This window comes from Nannobrachium achirus, assembly GCF_963921795.1.
Source record: "Nannobrachium achirus genome assembly, chromosome: 13".
Taxonomy (NCBI): domain Eukaryota; kingdom Metazoa; phylum Chordata; class Actinopteri; order Myctophiformes; family Myctophidae; genus Nannobrachium; species Nannobrachium achirus.
The window spans coordinates 15857788-15876234 of NC_137833.1; positions in this window are offsets into that span (position 1 = coordinate 15857788).

An 18447-nucleotide genomic window follows, 5' to 3' on the forward strand; every position below is an offset into this window, starting at 1 on the left:
GGAAGACAAACTAAGGATAGGAAGGGGACGCGGCAGGTGACGGAGCGGGGACAGAGCAGACAGGGTGGGGAGGAGGGGGTACTGCTATGGTCCCCAGACCCTTAATGGGATCAGAGGGGAGCATCGCTGGGGGTCAGCCAGGCAGTGGCTCTGCCAACTCTGGTTAAGCACCACCATCAAGGGACAGGTGACCTGTCACGCCATCACTGCCGCTGTCTCATTTCCCTCTCTCTCTCTGTGTCTCTCTCTCTCTCCCCCTCCTCTGTCCATCCTCAGATCATTGTCTCCGCCAGGCTGAAAGACATCATGGCCGAGAGACTATGTTTTCTCTCTCATTTCATTCTCCTCAGGAGGTCAGACTCATCCAAAGCTGTTTTTTCGGTTGGACTCATCCAACTGAAACTACCATTCATTCACATAGGAACAAAATACAAGCTTTGTTCTCAACCACTTCCCTACTGGTTGGCTATACAAAAATAATAAAACAAACAACCAGTAAGACTCCCTAATCGGGAGATAAGCGACTGTCAGGTCGCATGCAACCTCATGGTGGCGCTAGAAGAGGGGCATGTGAGAAATCAGGGGAGGTTGTGGTTTGCCAGCCAAGGAGTGTGTGTGCAAGGTTTGGCAACATTTTCAAAATCTTCACATTCTTAAAATAGAATACAAATAAATAGCAGATCTACAAGCTCACAACGTGTCGTATCGCTATTATGCATATACTGTATGGTAGTTTAGGTGGTTAAACCTGGGGAGGGGGACCCTTTGGAATCCCCCTCAAGGACCGCTCGGGCCTCACTTTGAGAGCCACTGATTGAATTGAAAGTTCATGTATGCCACAAATCATGCTGACACGGTTCAAAGGAGCCCGGGCCCCCCAGAGAGCTGTTTGCAGTCTAGAGGAGGCTGTCGCTCCTTATCAGAAGTGCACTGTGGTTGTGTAGCAGAGAAGTGAATGAGCGTGCGTGTGGTTAGAGACAGGAAGATTATGTAGAACATTGTTATCAGCACACAGCCCTCAACAACAGACACCTCCTGGCATAGTGTAGTGTAGTGTGTGTGTGTGTGTGTGTGTGTGTGTGTGTGTGTGTGTGTGTGTGTGTGTGTGTGTGTGTGTGTGTGTGTGTGTGTGTGTGTGTGTGTGTGTGTGTGTGTGTGTGTGTGTGTGTGTGTGTGTGTGTGTGTGTGTGTGCAGGAGTGTCGCACCAAATTCTGGGCCCTGCGTGCAAGGATTCACTGCGTTATTTTGTGCTTTAACTATTGAAAAAACGTGAAAATTCTTCAAGTCTTTGAGTTTAAAAAAAAAAAAACGATGTTTCTACTGTATGTCAGTGGTGCTCAAACTTTTTCATGTGAAGGACCCCCAAAATGATATGTATTTGGCCACGGACCTCCATCTCAAAATATTTAGTTCCAGGGAGCCCCCAGAAGCAAAGTTTGAGTTACAAATGTTTGCTTAGAAAAAATACATATATTCAAGATTTGCACACATTTTCACGACTTTTCAAAAATAGCAGATCTACAAGCTCGTAGTGCGGCACTCAGTGCCACGCAGCACGCTATGAGCTTGTATATCTGCTATTTTTCAATAGCTAAAATATAAAATAATTAAGGCCCCTCCACCTTGGGCCCTAGTAACTCAGTTCCACTTTCCCCCTCTTGTGACGCCCGTGTGTGTGTGTGTGTGTGTGTGTGTGTGTGTGTGTGTGTGTGTGTGTGTGTGTGTGTGTGTGCGTGTGCGTGTGTGTGCGTGTTGTGTGTTTGTGTGTGTGTGTGTGTCTGTGTGTGTGCACGTGTGTGCGTCCGCATGCACACATATATGTGCGGTATACAGTACATCCGTGTACAATGTGTGCGCGTCGTTGTGCACAACAGTTTACCGGTGTTTGCACAAAAGCGCACTCATGACTTTGTTCCTGCAGGTGTGTTATGAGACCACAAAGAAGTGCATTGTGGGGCGCCGACCTCCCTATCAGCTGTCCTACAGAGATGGCCTATATAGGCAGAGGGAATGACATTTTACTCAATGTCACCCCATTGAACATTAACTTTTATTGAAGCTAGTGCAGCACTTAAGACTGGCCTCCCCACCTTGAATATACAGATAAAGCTAATCTGGTAGACACCGTTGCCAACTCACTGTCTTCAGCAGAGAAACAATGGCAGGAGTTCACTCGTCAAGTCTGCCTTATTCCAAAGGGACTGATGTTCTGGGTTTCAAATATGTAACATTAAGTTACAGTAAGTAGTGCTTAATGAAAATCTCCCAGTTTCATGATGCAGTGCAAAGATGTTGCAGTGCGTTTGAAGTCTAAACCCATACACTGGTACACATTGTATTTAGCGATTGCCTTGTAAGTACCTTATGTAGTTCGTCTTGGACTAGCTTTACTTAGACTCAAATACAACCCTATTTCTGAGTTAATGCAAAAGTCAGATGTGTAGAGGGTGAACAATACACGTAAAAGAACGGTTTAATTTAGTTTAGGAAAGGAAAGGAAGAAGCTAGCAGGCTCTGCGGAGCATCTGTGCTGTTCATCAGACATGCAGTCTGACGTTGTGCGGTCTGCAGGTGAGCTAGTCTGTGAACCAGGGCACCAACCAGGGCACCAAACCAAAAATAATTCCCCTGCGCTCAAGGACATACTTTTAGGGCCTACTTAATAAACCCCCTGGTGCGGCATAGTTTTGCTTTTGGAACATTTATTTGGTATAGGCCTATACATCTTTTAGTCCAGCTCGTAGCGGCTGGCAAGACTACACTAGGCTACTCGAGCATTTTAATAGGGATTGGGGAAACAAACGGGGGAACCAAAACAAAGCGACGCTGCTTCTTCTGCTTGTTCTTCCCGCCTGGACCGGATCAAACGGCCCGTTGTAAACGAATACCAGGCTTTCCTCCAAGAAAGCCTGGTGACGCGAGGTTACTTTCCAGCCAGCATGTGTGTCAGGATGGCATTGAAGGCACTGGAAAACTTCAAGAACATCATCCCTACGGTGTTGGTGCCAGGGTCCAGATGGGTGCATGGCTGTGGTTTCAGGCGCTGCAGGACCAGTCGCTCAAAGGTCTTCATGACATGCAATGTCAGGCCTCCCTGACCTCGTTTAGGGCTGTGGGTTTGAGGTTGTCCGTCGTCTGGACCCAGGGCCTTTTCTCGCCTTTGACAATGTCATTGTGGCGAGGTGGCGCCACAATGACACTATAAGAGTCCCTCCATGGCACAGGCCTATCTATTGTTTAAAGCACAGCTTGGCCGCGGGACACAAGCAAGCCTCCGCCTTCTTATCTTTGTATATAAAACCACACTTATACTCTTAAATACATAAATACACACGTACCAAAACCAAAACGACCGGCACCACGTCAATACCAAACTCAGAGCTCTACAACCATGCAGTAAAACGGAAAAAGACAGACTCCATCATCAAGGACCCTTCACACCCTCTACTACACCATTCTTTTCAGTTACCCAGCAGTTCTTCTGTTTTTCCCATTAGTTCGCCATTTCAGGGTGCCTCTGGCAAAAATGAAAACGCACAAAGACTAGTTCATTCCCGCCACAATTTACATTTTAAATAAAGGCAATGGAGCTATTATGTGTATATGAATATATGTATGAATGTAGGCTTTAGGTAGTATTAGGTACAGTATACTAATGTAATATATGTAACTACGCTCTCTCCCTGCTTTCCCTGAGAACCACTGCACCACCCTGAATGTTTCACTGTCGGGCAGAAACTTTGTTTCAAATGTGTATGTTTTTTCATTGTATGATAAAGCCCTGCTTTATCATACAAGAGTAGCAAGAGAGTCGCACAAAACTAGTGAAAATAGCACTCAACGCACACAACACCTAATGATGAGAGGCGTTGTGTGCTTGTAGATCGGCTATTTTCACTATTTGAAATCATTTTTTTAAATTAGAAATACTAAACGAACAGTTTCCACCCGCAACAATACTGTACTTTTCCCATGTCTCAAAATCCATTCGCCTCAACGATGAATTGATACAGAATTGCTAGACAAAACACATGCAGGGTGTCAACAACAGGTTGAGCCACCTCATCTTAAATTTAGTTAGTTTGAATTCTATTACATTTTCCCATGGCAAACCCACGAGGGATGTGGTGATATTGTGCAACAGAATTCCTGACACGCATCTCTCTGTGTGTGTGTGTGTGTGTGTGTGTGTGTGTGTGTGTGTGTGTGTGTGTGTGTGTGTGTGTGTGTGTGTGTGTGTGTGTGTGTGTGTCTGTGTGTGTGTGTGTGTGTGTGTGTGTGTGTGTGTGTGTGTGTGTGTGTGTGTGTGTGTGTGTGTGTGTGTGTGATTGCTTGTCTCCATATGTTTGCGTTCGTATTTGTGCATGTGCAACTCTGTATCTGTGAGTGTGCACACAGGTGCAAAAGTGCATACTTTATTTATTAACAGAGGCTTACCGGTACATCGATGTATACTTTCTGGATCCCTGTGTGCGTAACACGTGCATGAATTCATATTTGCACATGCATATCTGTGTACAGTATGAGTATACAGTATACTGTACGTGTGTGTCTATTCACGTAGTGTGCATGCATGCCTATATCGGAGTATATCCACTCTCATGGTTGCATTTTGACACTCAGCCATGTGCGTGAGCATGTCATGGCGAGCCTGGCATATCATAATCTGTGCAGACACAGGAAAGATTAGCACAAGATCTTTTGCAGCAACAAGTTAACCACTTGAACCCCACCATCCAGGTGGGGGGCATTAGCCAAAAATAACAGACCTACAAGCTCACAATGCGTTGAGACAATCTTTGGCGTGTACAGTACAGTCGTACAGTAAGTCTACAGTAAGACAGGGGTTTAAGTATTTAGGCCTAGAATTATTCAATGCTTTAACTATTGAAAAATAGTATATACAAGCTCACAGGTCACAAGTCTTTGAATATATCTTTTTAAAAGTGAACATTTGTAACTCAGATATTTGCTTCTGGGAGGTACCTGAAAATAGCAGATCTACAAGCTCGTCGAGCCGATCTACATGCTCACAACGCCTTGCGTTGCGAGGCGTTGTGAGCATGTAGATCTGCTATTTTCACAATATTTATCTGCGGAACCGAGTGCTTGTCAGGGTGGGGGTCCCCAGTTCAAATATGTTTATTTTAGGGGTCACGGCCTAAAAAGGTTTGAGAACCCCTGGTATAGAGCATTAACAAATTCATCCACCAGGGGCATTGACAACTCATTCTTATGACTTCCTATGTAGCCAAGCTTTATTTTAAAGAGAAAACAATAACAAATAAATAAGCGAATATTCAACTTCGATGAAGAACGTCGAATAGTGACTTTGATATTCGAATATTCGAATATTTGGTGAATGCCCTACCTGGCATATACTGTGTATAGCTTTGATGTAAAGATTTGTGGTTATTCTACAGTTAGACTGACAATAGGTTTCTTAGGTCTACCTACGTTTTTAGACAACTATTTCTATGTATTTGATGTATTACCTTGTGCTCTCCTTGCATATTGTAAATCGCTCTGGATTATGAGCGTCTGCTACTGTAAATGCCTAAAATGTGTAAATTGATGACATTCAGACTTGTGGCTGCAGCACCAACAACAAGGTGAAGGGGAAAAGAGAGAGACGTGGAGTGGGTGGAACGGTGTGTGTTTACATGTCACTGTGGTGGATCAGGAGCTGTCTATCTGTGGCTGTGTGTGCGTACACTGCAGGTTGGCTGTGAAACCACAGTGCACGTATACAGAGAGTAAACAGACACACAGCCTGAGTGTGCTGCTGATGGGAGGAAGATGTGAAGGGCTGATTAGCACAAAAACTGTTTGATAAGCACACGCACGCACGCACGCACACACACACACACACACACACGCACACACACACACACACACACACACACACACACACACACACACACACTGACGCAATTTCAGAATAGGCTAAATGATATGCATATTATGTACAAACCACACTCGTACATATCAGTGGTGTAAAGTAACTAAGTAGATTTACTTAAGTACAGTACTATGTACTTAAGTACAATTTTGAGGTATTTGTACGTTGTACTCTACTCCACTACATCTGGGATACAAACAAGTTACTAGTTACTTTGCAGATATACATTATTATATTAAAAAACATACATTAACCACATTAGCCCTATTTTATACCTTGGCTATTTGAAAATAGCTGATCTACAAGCTCACAACGTGTCGCATCGCAACGTGTTGTGAGCTTGTAGATCAGCTATTTTCAAACATTTTATACTTTTACTTTTGGTACTACATTTTGATGCCAATACTTTGATACTTTTACTCAAGTACATTATGAATTCAGGACTTTTACTTGTAACAGAGTATTTCTACAATGCAGTATTGATACTTTTACACTGCACTCGGTGTAAAACCGAAAAACATTTGAGTACTTTTTCCACCACTGTTACATATACCGGTACAAAAGCACATTCGTGCGCTCATACACACACCCACGTGCACACGCACACATGCATGTACAAACACACACAAACAGTACTTGCACACACAAGTGCACACCTTGCTAAACATACCTATTTCATATAGTATATTATTTCAATCATTCCGAAACCACCAATGTAGGTCAGATGTGCACATGTGCTAGGCACGTGCATTGTCTGTCTGCTCACTGTAGTGGCACATCTGCCTGTTTTAGTGTGTGTGTGTGTGTGTGTGTGCATGTGTGCGTGCGTGCGTGCGTGCGTGCGTGCGTGTTTCTTTCCCATCTGTGAACTTGTAGCCATGGCGTATACCTGTTGTTGCATGGTGTGATCATCATCAGCACCTCAAAAGGTACTTTGCAAAACAAAGCAGTCATCATGTCCAGCTCACATATGACGTGTGCCACTTTGCATGCATGGTATGGACACCCTAACCCTAACCCCTTTCCCAGGTGTCTCGCCCAGGTGGGCATGATTATATGTCTAAACGTAACCCTAACCCTAACTATGCCTAAACCTAACCTTAGCCCTAACCTCACAAACACTATGCCTGTAAACCCTAACCTTATCTCTAACAGAAATGTTGCCTAAACTTAACCTCAAAATCATGCCCACCTGGTCGAAACACCTGGGAAAGAGGGAATTTCATGGACACACCCCCCTGCAAACCAAATGAAGTCATGATGACGTTATGATAACGTCCTCTGGTGACTCCGGTGACGTTCAGAACTAGTCCAGAATAGATCACAGCCCATATGGGGATTATCTTGGTGTCATTACAAGGACGTCTGGAATTTTGTTTGACAGGATTATTGTTATTGTTTGTAATGTTAGTTGAAATAATGAGGATATAAGGTTATATTCTGGGACATCTAACTAGTTATGATATTTATTTATCGGACCCTCTCTGATTAATCCAGGACATCCGTTTTCGTGGGCAGGATTTATGTTGGTTGAAATCAGGTGATATTCTAGGCCAGATCTGACTAGTCATGGTTTGACTTGATCTGGCCCCAATCGAGACGTCACTGATTTTGGTCCAGGTCCTGACCTAGCCTGGCGTTGCTCATATTCCTCACTGCGTATCGGATATTAGTCTGGACTTGCGAGCAGAATTTTCATTTCCAAGGGGTGGGATAAAAAATGGCTCTGGACACGATTGGTTAGACCAGACCAATGCTGGGCCCTGATTGGTACTCCCACATTTTGAGGGAGAGGAAATTGAGCGGGGCCAGACCCATATTCGCCAAGGGCAAGTTTTTTTGGTCTGGATTGGTCTGGTTCCAGGCTAGTCCTGACTGTGCTTGCTGTATGCTGGTCAAATCCATGCCTCTGCTTTTGCTATCCCCTGCTATTTCGGCAGGCCTTGAGTGAGTCGTTAATTTATTTATTTTTTTGTCTGGGTTCGATTTGTTTTACAAATCTAGTGTTATTTGTTTTACAAATCGAACCCTGACAGTATGTACGGTATGCACGTTTGACTCTGACAGCTACGGGTCCATTTGGTTCCATTGGTACATTGTTGGGAGTTTCAGCCAGGAGGTATTTGCCTGCTGTGTGCAGTGTGAGCAGGGGTGTCGCACCGAATTCTGGGCCCTGGGTACAAGGATTCACTGCGGGCCCCTGCACAATTATTTTGTGCTTTAACTATTGAAAAATAGCAGATATACAAGCTCACAGCGTGGCACCGAGTGCAGCGCCGGGAGCTTGTAGATCTGCTATTTTTTGAAAAATCGTGAAAATGTGTGCAAGTCTTTGAATATTTCAAATCCTTCTAAGGTTTTTTGAAAAACCTATGTTTCTATGGCAGTGGTGCTCAAACCTTTTCACGTGAAGGACCCCCAAAATGATATGTATTTGGCCACGGACCCCCATCTCAAAATATTATATATATATACGACTTGCAGTGTGTGAGCTTGTAAATCTGCTATTTTTCAATTGCTAAAGTATAAAAGAATTAAGGCCCCTCCACCTTAATTGGGCCCTATAGTAACTCAATCCCACTCCCCCCCCCACCCCCCTTGTGACGCCCCTGGCAGTGAGTGTTGTTGGGTACATAGCTGAAGTGGTGCATGTCGGTGCACTCACACACTGTACTCTGGGTGAACCCTGGCGTACGTCACAGCTCCACGCTTCACAGGGTCTCATCTCTCATCTCTCCGGCCTTATGAATGACTCATCTAGACTGCCGAGTACAAACTGTTCATATTGTGCCCGGAGCTGTCTTTACGTTATCCCCCCCCCCCCAGCCCAGGGTGATGGTATAGGCAGGGGCGTCACACCAAATTCTGGGCCCACTGCGGGCCCCCCATGAATGTTAATAGCAGATATACAAGCTCACAGCGCGGCACCGAGTGCCGCGCTGCGAGCTTGTATATCTGCTATTTTTTTTTTTTATCGTGAAAATGTGTGCAAGAAACCTATGTCAAGGACCCCCAAGACGATATGTATTTGGCCACGGACCCCGATCTCAAAATATTTAGTTCCAGGGACCCCCAGAAGCAAAATTTGAGTTAGAAATGTTCGCTTAAAAAAATACATATTTTCAAAGATTTTCACACATTTTCACAACTTTTCAAAAATAGCAGATCTACAAGCTCGCAGCGCGGCACTCGGTGCCGCGCTGTGAGCTTGTATACCTGCTATTTTTCAATAGATAAAGTTATTAGGGCCCCTCCACCTTGGGCTCCAGTAACTCAGTCCCACTTTCCTACCCCTTGTGACGCCCCTGGGTATAGGCTATAATACAACGGCGTCCCACAGAGAGTGGACCGGTCTGTTTTCCCACGGAGCAAAGGTCAAGTTCACGGCTGTGTGATGTGGGCTACACATGCAGCACATATCACTGTTGTCGGTGGGGAAACCTTGTACGTCCAAAACCATTTTGTTTTGCAATCATCATTTTAAAAGAATATTTAAAATAGTGAAAATAGCCAATCTATGTGTGCTTGCTTGTAGATCTGCTTTTTTGATCTGCTATTTGCTTTTTTTAAGTATTGCTGTTACACTTATGAGCGTTCCCTTTCTTTGGTGTAGCTTGCTCTTTTACTGAACACTGTTATTATATTACTTTCTTTTTTTTTCATATTTCTCTGTAACTTTGTAAACATCCTTAAACTGCTGTGCTGCCTCCGGGCAACTGATTTTCCCCCTTGGGATAATAAAGGTATCTATCTATCTATCTACTGTATCTGCTATTTTCACTAGTTCTTTGTCTGTGTTCTGGCATGATGAAGCAGGGCTATGCTGATCATTTGAGACTTGGAGATACGAGGTTTCTGCTGAACAGTGACGATATATGGGGCTATACTCTCATTCAACTGCTATGGCAGCTCTGTTTGAACGCGTCTGTCTCCCTATCGCTGGTCGGACTGACAGCCGCCCAAGCTGCTCAAGTGTGCGCATGTTTGCACATGTACATATTCTTCTACAACATGATACACCATATTTTAAGTTTAGCTCTATGACCTACATTTTTCAGAGGAAATGGTGCCTGTGTGACTTAATGTGTGTGTGTGCGTGTGTGTGTGTGTGCGTGTGTGTGTGTGTGTGTGTGTGTGTGTGTGTGTGTGTGTGTGTGTGTGTGTGTGTGTGTGTGTGTGTGTGTGTGTGTGTGTGTGTGTGTGTGTGTGTGTGTGTGTGTGTGTGTGTGTGTGTGTGTGTGTGTGTGCTGTGCGTGCGTGCGTGCGTGTGCGTGTGCGTGTGCACATGCGCGTGTCCGCGCTCCTCTGCCAGCGGCGGGGTGATCTTTTACGAGATTTCCTTTCATGCACGATAACGTGTGTGCAAGCAAGCGCGTATACGTCATTCCCTGCTCGATATATTATGTATATATGCCAGTTGAATGTAGCGTATGTTTGCGCTCACATAAGCGCAGAGTCTCGGCACATCCAGATAAGCCACATCTGTAGGACGACTGTACGTTTTGTTGGTGTGCTGACTGATGTGGTTGACGGTACAGCAGGCAGAGCTGTTAGGGCAGAGGTTTCCAGGCACACGCAGACAACACTCTGACAGCATGTAAAGGGAACTAGGTGTTCTGATGTTATCAGGCACGTGCGCACATAGACATCAAAGGGGGCTTGAGCCCCTGCCCTTTTATCCATCTGTTAAAAGTGCCCTCTCCAGACCATGAATGCAGTTTTTACTACGGTGAAAGAAATGCAAATGCCCGCTTTCCATGCCATACCTGAATGCAGCATTCAAGAGAAATTGCCTTGTCCAAACTCTCCTGAACTTGAATGCAGCATCTTATGTTGAAATAATTGCCCTCCCTGTGTAGAAATCCATGCCGTTACGCCACATCCCCAGTATTTACTTGGTTATGCTTAGTTCAGTGTGGTGATATTTTCACCAAAAGGCCCTTTTAGAAATGTCAGCCCCTGCCTCTCTAACATTCTCTGCACGTCCCTGGATGCTGTTATCACATCTATCATCTCTCTGCCTAAACCTCCACCTCTCTCTCTTTCGCTTTCTCTCTCTCTCATTTTACCCCTCGTGTTGTCTCATTCTGACTGGCTTTCTCCAACTGTGGCTTGTTCTCTCTCTCTCGTCTCGACCCTAACCCTTACTTGCTGCAGTTTCTCTCTCTCCACTTCTCTTGATATGTAAACTTTGCAGGTCCTTGATGTTAAAATGTTTGAGAACCAGATTTGATTCTGAACAGTTGCAGTCAACATAGTTTTAGTCAACGAAATCATCACTGAATCTCTCCTCCTCATGTCAGTGTGGTTATCAGAGCAACGCTGCAAGCCCTGCAAGTGCAAACAGCAACACACACACACACACACACACACACACACACACACACACACACACACACACACACACACACACACACACACACACACACACACACAGTGGTGTAGTAACTAAGTAGATTTACTTAACTACTGTACTTTTACTTCTACTCCACTGCATCTCGGATTCAAACATTGTATTTTTATTCCACTACATTTATTTGAACAATTTGGTATAGTTACTTTGTAGATTTAGATCATTATTGCAAAACATACATTAACCACTTCAGCAGCCATTCATCAATTTTGACCATTTGAAAATAGCCGATCTACAAGCTCACAATCTACAAGCTCACAATGCCTCGCATCGCGAGGCATCGTGAGCTTGTAGATCGGCTATTTTCAAAAGATTTTTATACATTTGAAAACTTGAAATGGCACATTCTGCACAATGACTACTTTCTACTTTTGGTACTTTAAGTACATTTTGATACCTTTATACTTTTACTCAGTAAAGTCAGTGCTTTTACTTAAGTAAAGAATGTGAGAGTATACTTTTTCCAACACAGCAACACAACAGATCTCCAGGAGAGAGAGGTTTCCTCTAACAGCCCCAGACAAACATGTGGTGCAGAACACGTGACGCAACTGTCGTTGTTGGTATCAAAGAGCCAGCTTCACAGAACTGGGGATTAGATTTCACATAAACACTGTCTTTTTCGTGTCGGAGGCGGTATTCCACCGGCGGCGTGAGAGTTAAACCGCCGTTTTCAATATCTCCCACAGCCCTGTCACGCACGTCTCTCTCTCGATCCCTCCCTCCCTCGCTTTACAGTAACTAATTAATAATTTGGTGAAGAAACCCGCCGGCTGCGTCATTAATGAAAAGAGCTCTTTTCCATCTCGTGTAAAAGTCAGTTTTTTATTTTCATAGTGTTCTTATTTCACAGACTGGGGAATAGATTGTTTCCCTGAACACTATGACTTGATTAAATTAAATTCATATCCTCACCGTTCCGTGATGGAGAGACAGTTGTTTACAGTAAAGAACCAGCATGGATTACCACATATTTATTGTAATACAGATATACAGCAATATACTGTATAATCATACACTGCCAAAACTGCCACAACGTTGTCATCCTATTCAATTCCACTATATTGTACACGTACACAAGAATCGTCTCTGCACACTGCATGTCTGGATATCCTCTCTCTCGGGCAAAAACCTTTCAAATTTGTATGTAAAGCCCTATAAATCATCATACTGTACTTCTTCTTCTTTCGCGTATCATCGTCCTTGATGATTGGTTGGCGTCATTTTATTTCACGACAAGAGTGTCGCACAAGAGTAGTGAAAATAGCCGAGGATATTTTCACTATTTTAAATAGTTTTTCTTAAAATAATAACAGAAAAAGGAACGAAGTTTTATTTGGACATACAAGGTTTCCACAAGACAACGACAATATACTGTATCTAAATGTAATAAAGTCTGAGGAATGTGCTTCTTATGTCAAGTTTACAGTTTACAGTTTAGGCATTTAGCAGACGCTTTTAATCCAAAGCGACTTACAATAAGCAGGTAATACATCACTATAATAAGCAAGATAATATGTCAGTATAGTATACATTAACAACAATATAACAAATGCATAGGAATATCAATCTAGAAAAACATTAACATACTGTAGACCACGCACCTAATCAGTCAACTAATGAGGACCCTTCTAACAACCACACAAAGCTGACCTTTCACCTGCTTCCCTCCCTCATTCCTTCATACAGTTCTCCTCACTTCACTTTCTCTCCCCTCTCGGCCTCCTCCCCTGGCCCGGCCCCTGTGAAACCCCCCCACCCCATGCAGGCCACTGTGATGGCCGTTGTGTGCAGGTCAGGATATTGATTTTTATGGCTACCCCGGCAGCACAATGAAGCCCCCCAGAGCGCTCCCAGCTCTTTATGAACTCGGCAATCTCCTTTAACTGTCCACTATTAACTGAATGGTGGTGGTGGGCATGGAGGGAAGAGGAGAGGAGAGGGGGAGGGAGGGAGGGAGGGAGAGAGGGAGGGAGGAAAAAGTGAATTGACAAAAGGTCTAAGCGGTGGGGGAGCTTAAACCCTTCTCTTTACCTCCTCACTCTCTCTCTCTGTCTGTCTGTCCAACCCTGCCCCTCCCTCCCTCTCCCACTCTCCAGGGATGTGCAGAGAATGTTAGAGAGGCAGGGGCTGACGTTTCTAAAAGGGCCTTTTGGTGGAAATATAGAAAATAGCAGACCTCCAAGCTCACAGCGCGTCGCGCTTCGGCGCGTTGTGAGCTTGGAGGTTGGCTATTTTCGGTATTTGATACCACACTGAACTAAGCATAATCAAGTGAACACTGGGATGTCTACCCAAGGGGGCAACTCTTTCAACATAAGATGCTGCATTCAAGTTCAGGAGAGTTTGGACAAGGCAATTCTCTTGAATGCTGCCTTCGGGTATGGCATGGAAAGGAGGCATTTACCTTTCTTTCAGCAGAGTAAAAACTGCATTCGTGGCCTGGAGAGGGCAACTTTTTGCGGACGGATAAAAGGGCAGGGGCTCAAGCCCCCTTTGATGTATACAGTATGTGTACACGTGCCTGCCTCTCTCTTTCTCTCTCAGTCCCTGTCTCTGCCTCTTTTTTTCTCCCACTCTCCCCGTGCTGTGCAGAGGTCCTCACTGTGCCTTTGATGTCCCCGCAATTTTGGTCTGACGGCGACTCCGTCAAGTGCATTAGCGGGGTGGAGGGAGGGAGAGGCAGACATGAGGGGGGATTGGGGGGGAGGGGGTTGGGAGGGAGGGGGGGGTGGCGTGGAAAAGCCGCCTTGATGGGCTTCGGAAGTGTGGTTAGAAAGAAGCACAGCTGGACTGATGATGGGGGCCCCCCAACCTTGGCCCACATGCACATGCAGGTGCGCGTGCGTGCAAGTGCAGAACCAGTTTTCTGCTGTACTCGCTTGTGTACTTGCACGCGCCCGTACGCAAACAAAAGGCAAGCACACACGCGAGCGCGCACTCACACACACACACACACACACACACACACACACACACACACACGGTCGTGCATGCGTGCAGTGGTGTTGTTGTCAGTCACCGTGAGCTTGTAAAGAGTCCCTCTTTTAGGTGACGCCCCTCATTCTGTAGCAGTAGTCAGGTGCCTCTGTTTCTCACTCCTCAAATCAATCAACAGTCTGCTACATGTCTAGCTGGTTGAATGGAGCTGAATGTGTGTGTGTGTGTGTGCAGGGGTGTCACACCAAATTCTGGGCCCTGGGTACAAGGATTCACCGCGGGCCCCCCATGAATGTTCTTCATAGGGGGAGGGGGTTTAACCCATTTAGACTGGGAACGCATTATTTTTGTGCTTTAACTATTGAAAAATACCGAGTGCCGCGCTGTGAGCTTGTAGATCTGCTATTTGTCAATAGTGTGTGTGTGTGCAATGTGTGCAAGTCTATAAATATTTCAAATCCTTCTTAGGTTTTTTGAAAAACCTATGTTTCTATGTCATATTGGTGCTCAAACCGGCCTTTTCATGTGAAGGACCCCCAAAGTGATATGTATTTGGCCAAGGACCCCCATCTCAAAATATTTACTTCCAGGGAACCCACCCCCCCCCAAATATTCGCTTAAAAATACATTTTACATAGATTTGCACACATTTTCACGACTTACTTTTCAAAAATAGCAGATCTACAAGCTAAAAAAAAAAAGCAGATCTACAAAGAAATAGCAGATCTACAAGTTCACAGCGCGGCACTCGGTACCACGCTGTGAGCTTGTATATCTGCTATTTTTCAATAGCTAAAGTATAAAATAATTAAGGCCCATCCACCTTGGGCCCTAGTGACTCAGTCCCACTCCCCTTGTGATGCCCCTGTGTGTGTGCATGTGTGCATGTGTGTGTGTGTGTGTGTGTGTGTGTGTGTGTGTGTGTGTGTGTGTGTGTGTGTGTGTGTGTGTGTGTGTGTGTGTGTGTGTGTGTGTGTGTGTGTGTGTGTGTGTGTGTGTGTGTGTGTGTGTGCGTGCGTGCGTGCGTGCGTGCGTGCGTGCGTGCGTGCGTGCGTGTGTTTCTGCCTGAGAATGTGTAACCGTGGATGAGTTATTGTGATGCTAATCTCTCAGAATAGAAAGTCTATTCTGACCTGGCGTGGTTATAGCTCTGACTCACTGCAGTCAGTCAGGTTTCCACTGTTTTTCACTGATAAAAGTGAGTGACTCATTAATTTCAACGATGTGGATTTCTGTTTATTTCAATGTCTTGTTCGCTGATTAACGTGAAAATAATCTGATTCTGTGTTTATTTAAAAAAAAAAAGTAGTAGTTACAAGTACTCTAGTATCAGTGAAGTTGAGTCCTGCACCTTTTCAGTGAACCATGATTTGCGTGACCCACTTAAAACCTTTGCTACTTACTGTAAGTCATGTTTAAGTAATAACACCCGGCCGGCACTGACAGTAATTTAACTGAGGTGAAAAGTCAAAATATAACTGAGGTGAAAAGTCGAAATATCACTGAGGTGAAAAGTCAAAATATAACTGAGGTGAAAAGTCGAAATATCACTGAGGTGAAAAGTAAAATATTTGACTTTTCTGACTGTATAGTTAAATTAACAGTCAGGACTCTGTTGGACCATGTATATAAATACCCTACTAAAGTATTCAAAAGTACAAATTCCGACATACATTTACAGAGATTGCCAAAAATAGTGAAAATAGAAGATCTACAACTTCACACGTGTGATGTGTGTAGATTGGCTATTTTCACTCAATTTGAAATAAGTGTTTTAAATTCATAATAATATGTTTGTAACTAAGTTTCAGAAATGTAGTGGAGTCAAGAGTAGCCTATTTGTGTATTTGAAATGTAGTTGAGTGCAAGTCATCACCTTGCGAAAAACTAAGACAAAAAACAAATACGTATACAGTATGTATGTCCACCACTTTTGAGGTGGTTCCAGACACATGGGCAGTGCCAGGGACCCACACAGAGTTCATAGACCCAGACAGACACCTTTCACTGACTCCAGCAGGTGCCACAGTGAATGCCCCATGCCATGGCACCAACACCCAGCCCCACACTGGCAGCATGGGCGCTGTTGCCAAGTCGGCTTATTATAAACTTTGGGCTTCTTTTTTTTTTTCTTTTTTTTTTTCCTCTCGTGTAGTTGCTTATTTGGGCTTGCTTCAGTTTAACTGCTTTGACCTTACATTGTTGGCTATTTGAAATTGCTTTGTGCCAGGGACCCCCTTACAAGATTTGTGTTGTTAAAAAGTTCAAAATATTTGTAGATCTGCTATTGTCATCATATAGCCAAAGTAAAGTGCTAAAACGTTGCCTTTAGTAGCTTCTTTTGGGCTTGTTTTCGTAGACCATGGCCGCTTGTTTCTCTTGCGAAATCTGGCAACACTGCAGCAGGTCTGGACTCACTGTGGAGCTCCGTGTACAAACAGAGAGAGAGAGAGAGAGATAGAGAGAGAGAGAGAGAGAGAGAGAGAGAGAGGAGAGAGAGAGAGAGACACAGACAAAGGAAGGGAAGAGAGGCGTGGAATAGAAATACAAAGACAAGATAGAGAGAGAACGTGAGATGAGGAGAGACAGCGTTATTGGGACAAAGCTCTGAAAGCCTTGACACCGTAAAACGGTGGCCCTCAGCCCAGGAACCAAACAAACTGCAGGCCAGCTCCCCGCCGCCCAGCCTGCCATCCAGACCCCGACATTTACATTAGAAGAGGAAGGACACAGTGGGCCTGTGGTGTGATGGAGAGGGGAGCTCCCAGGCAGCCACTGGCGAAGGCTGTAAAAACACTGTAAGACAATATCGCCATGGAAGCGCGCGCGGCATTCTGAGGCATCTGCCCTCCCAGCCCCCCTCCCATGCCTCCTTCAGCCAAGTGCCCCTGTGCTCAGGACCCCAGTAGGTCCTCAATCCCCATGCCTGCCTGCCTGACTGACTGGCTGACTGGCTAGCTGACTGGCTGGCTGACTGACTGACTGACTGACTGACTGGCTGACTGACTGACTGACTGACTGACTGACTGCAGGGACGTGCTGGCCATTGGGAAAAGCGGGACAACTCCCGAACGGCCGGTCCAGGCCGGCCATTAGGAAAATATTTAAAATAAAATGTCGGCCTTCGTTCCATTTTGGGGGCTGGGCGGCCAACAAAGTACATCGTCACTGTCGGGCAGAAACCTTGTATCTCCAAGTTTCAAATTTGTAATTTTTTCGCAAAGCAAAGCCCTGCTTCATCATACAAGGCCGAGTCGCACAAAAGTAGTGAAAACAGCCAATCTACAAGCACACACCGCCTTGCACCGCGAGGCGTTGTGTGCTTGTAGATCGGCTGTTTTCACTAGTTTAAATCATTTTTAAAATGATAAATAGTATAACAAACGGTTTTGGACATACAAGGTTTCCACCCGACAACGACGAAATATAACTCATGTAATTGGCTCCCTGGCTTGTCACTTGTCATGATCTGAAATGGCAAATCTTTGAGTAGCAGCAGCGCTATAGAGAGATTTCTCTCTGTAGCGCGCAATGAGGGCCTCTCCAACTCTTTTTCCCGGGCTGAATCAGGGGCCCAGCATGTCCCTGGCTGACTGGCCGTCTGGCTAGCTGACTGGCTAGCTGGCTGCAGGAGCTGTCCAGCACAGCAGATGTGCAGGGTGAAATAGCCTTGGATGAGTACTCCCCTGAGGCTAAACGTGGGTGAGAGCTCCCTCTCCCCCTGGCTCAGGAGCTACAGTAGTGCCTTGGAATCGGAAAAAAGGTTCCCGGTTCCTTCCCCCAGCCCCCTCCTGGCTGCCTTTCTGAGTGTGTTGAGCAAGTCCTTTAACCCTGTATAACTGCTGCTGATGAGCAGGTTGCTGCCTTGCAAGGTTTCCTGCCTCCGTGGGTGTGTGAATGAATGGGGAGAAAGGCACTGTAGAAATGAACCATTTAAGCAAGTATTGGATTGAGGAGAGGAAAGGGCCCTTGAAATGAGGGCTGTGTGGTTACACAACCCACATTTCAAGGCCTGTGTTTCCGTGTGTGTGTGTGTCAGTGTCAGACTCAGGCTGTACTGTATGCTTTGTACCGTCCATACATGCACAACGTGTAACGCCCGGTATTTGAACTCTGGTCTCCCGCGTGAAAGTCCAATATCTTAACCATCAGACCAAAGGGATATCCCTATGGACCAAGGGAGACACTAGA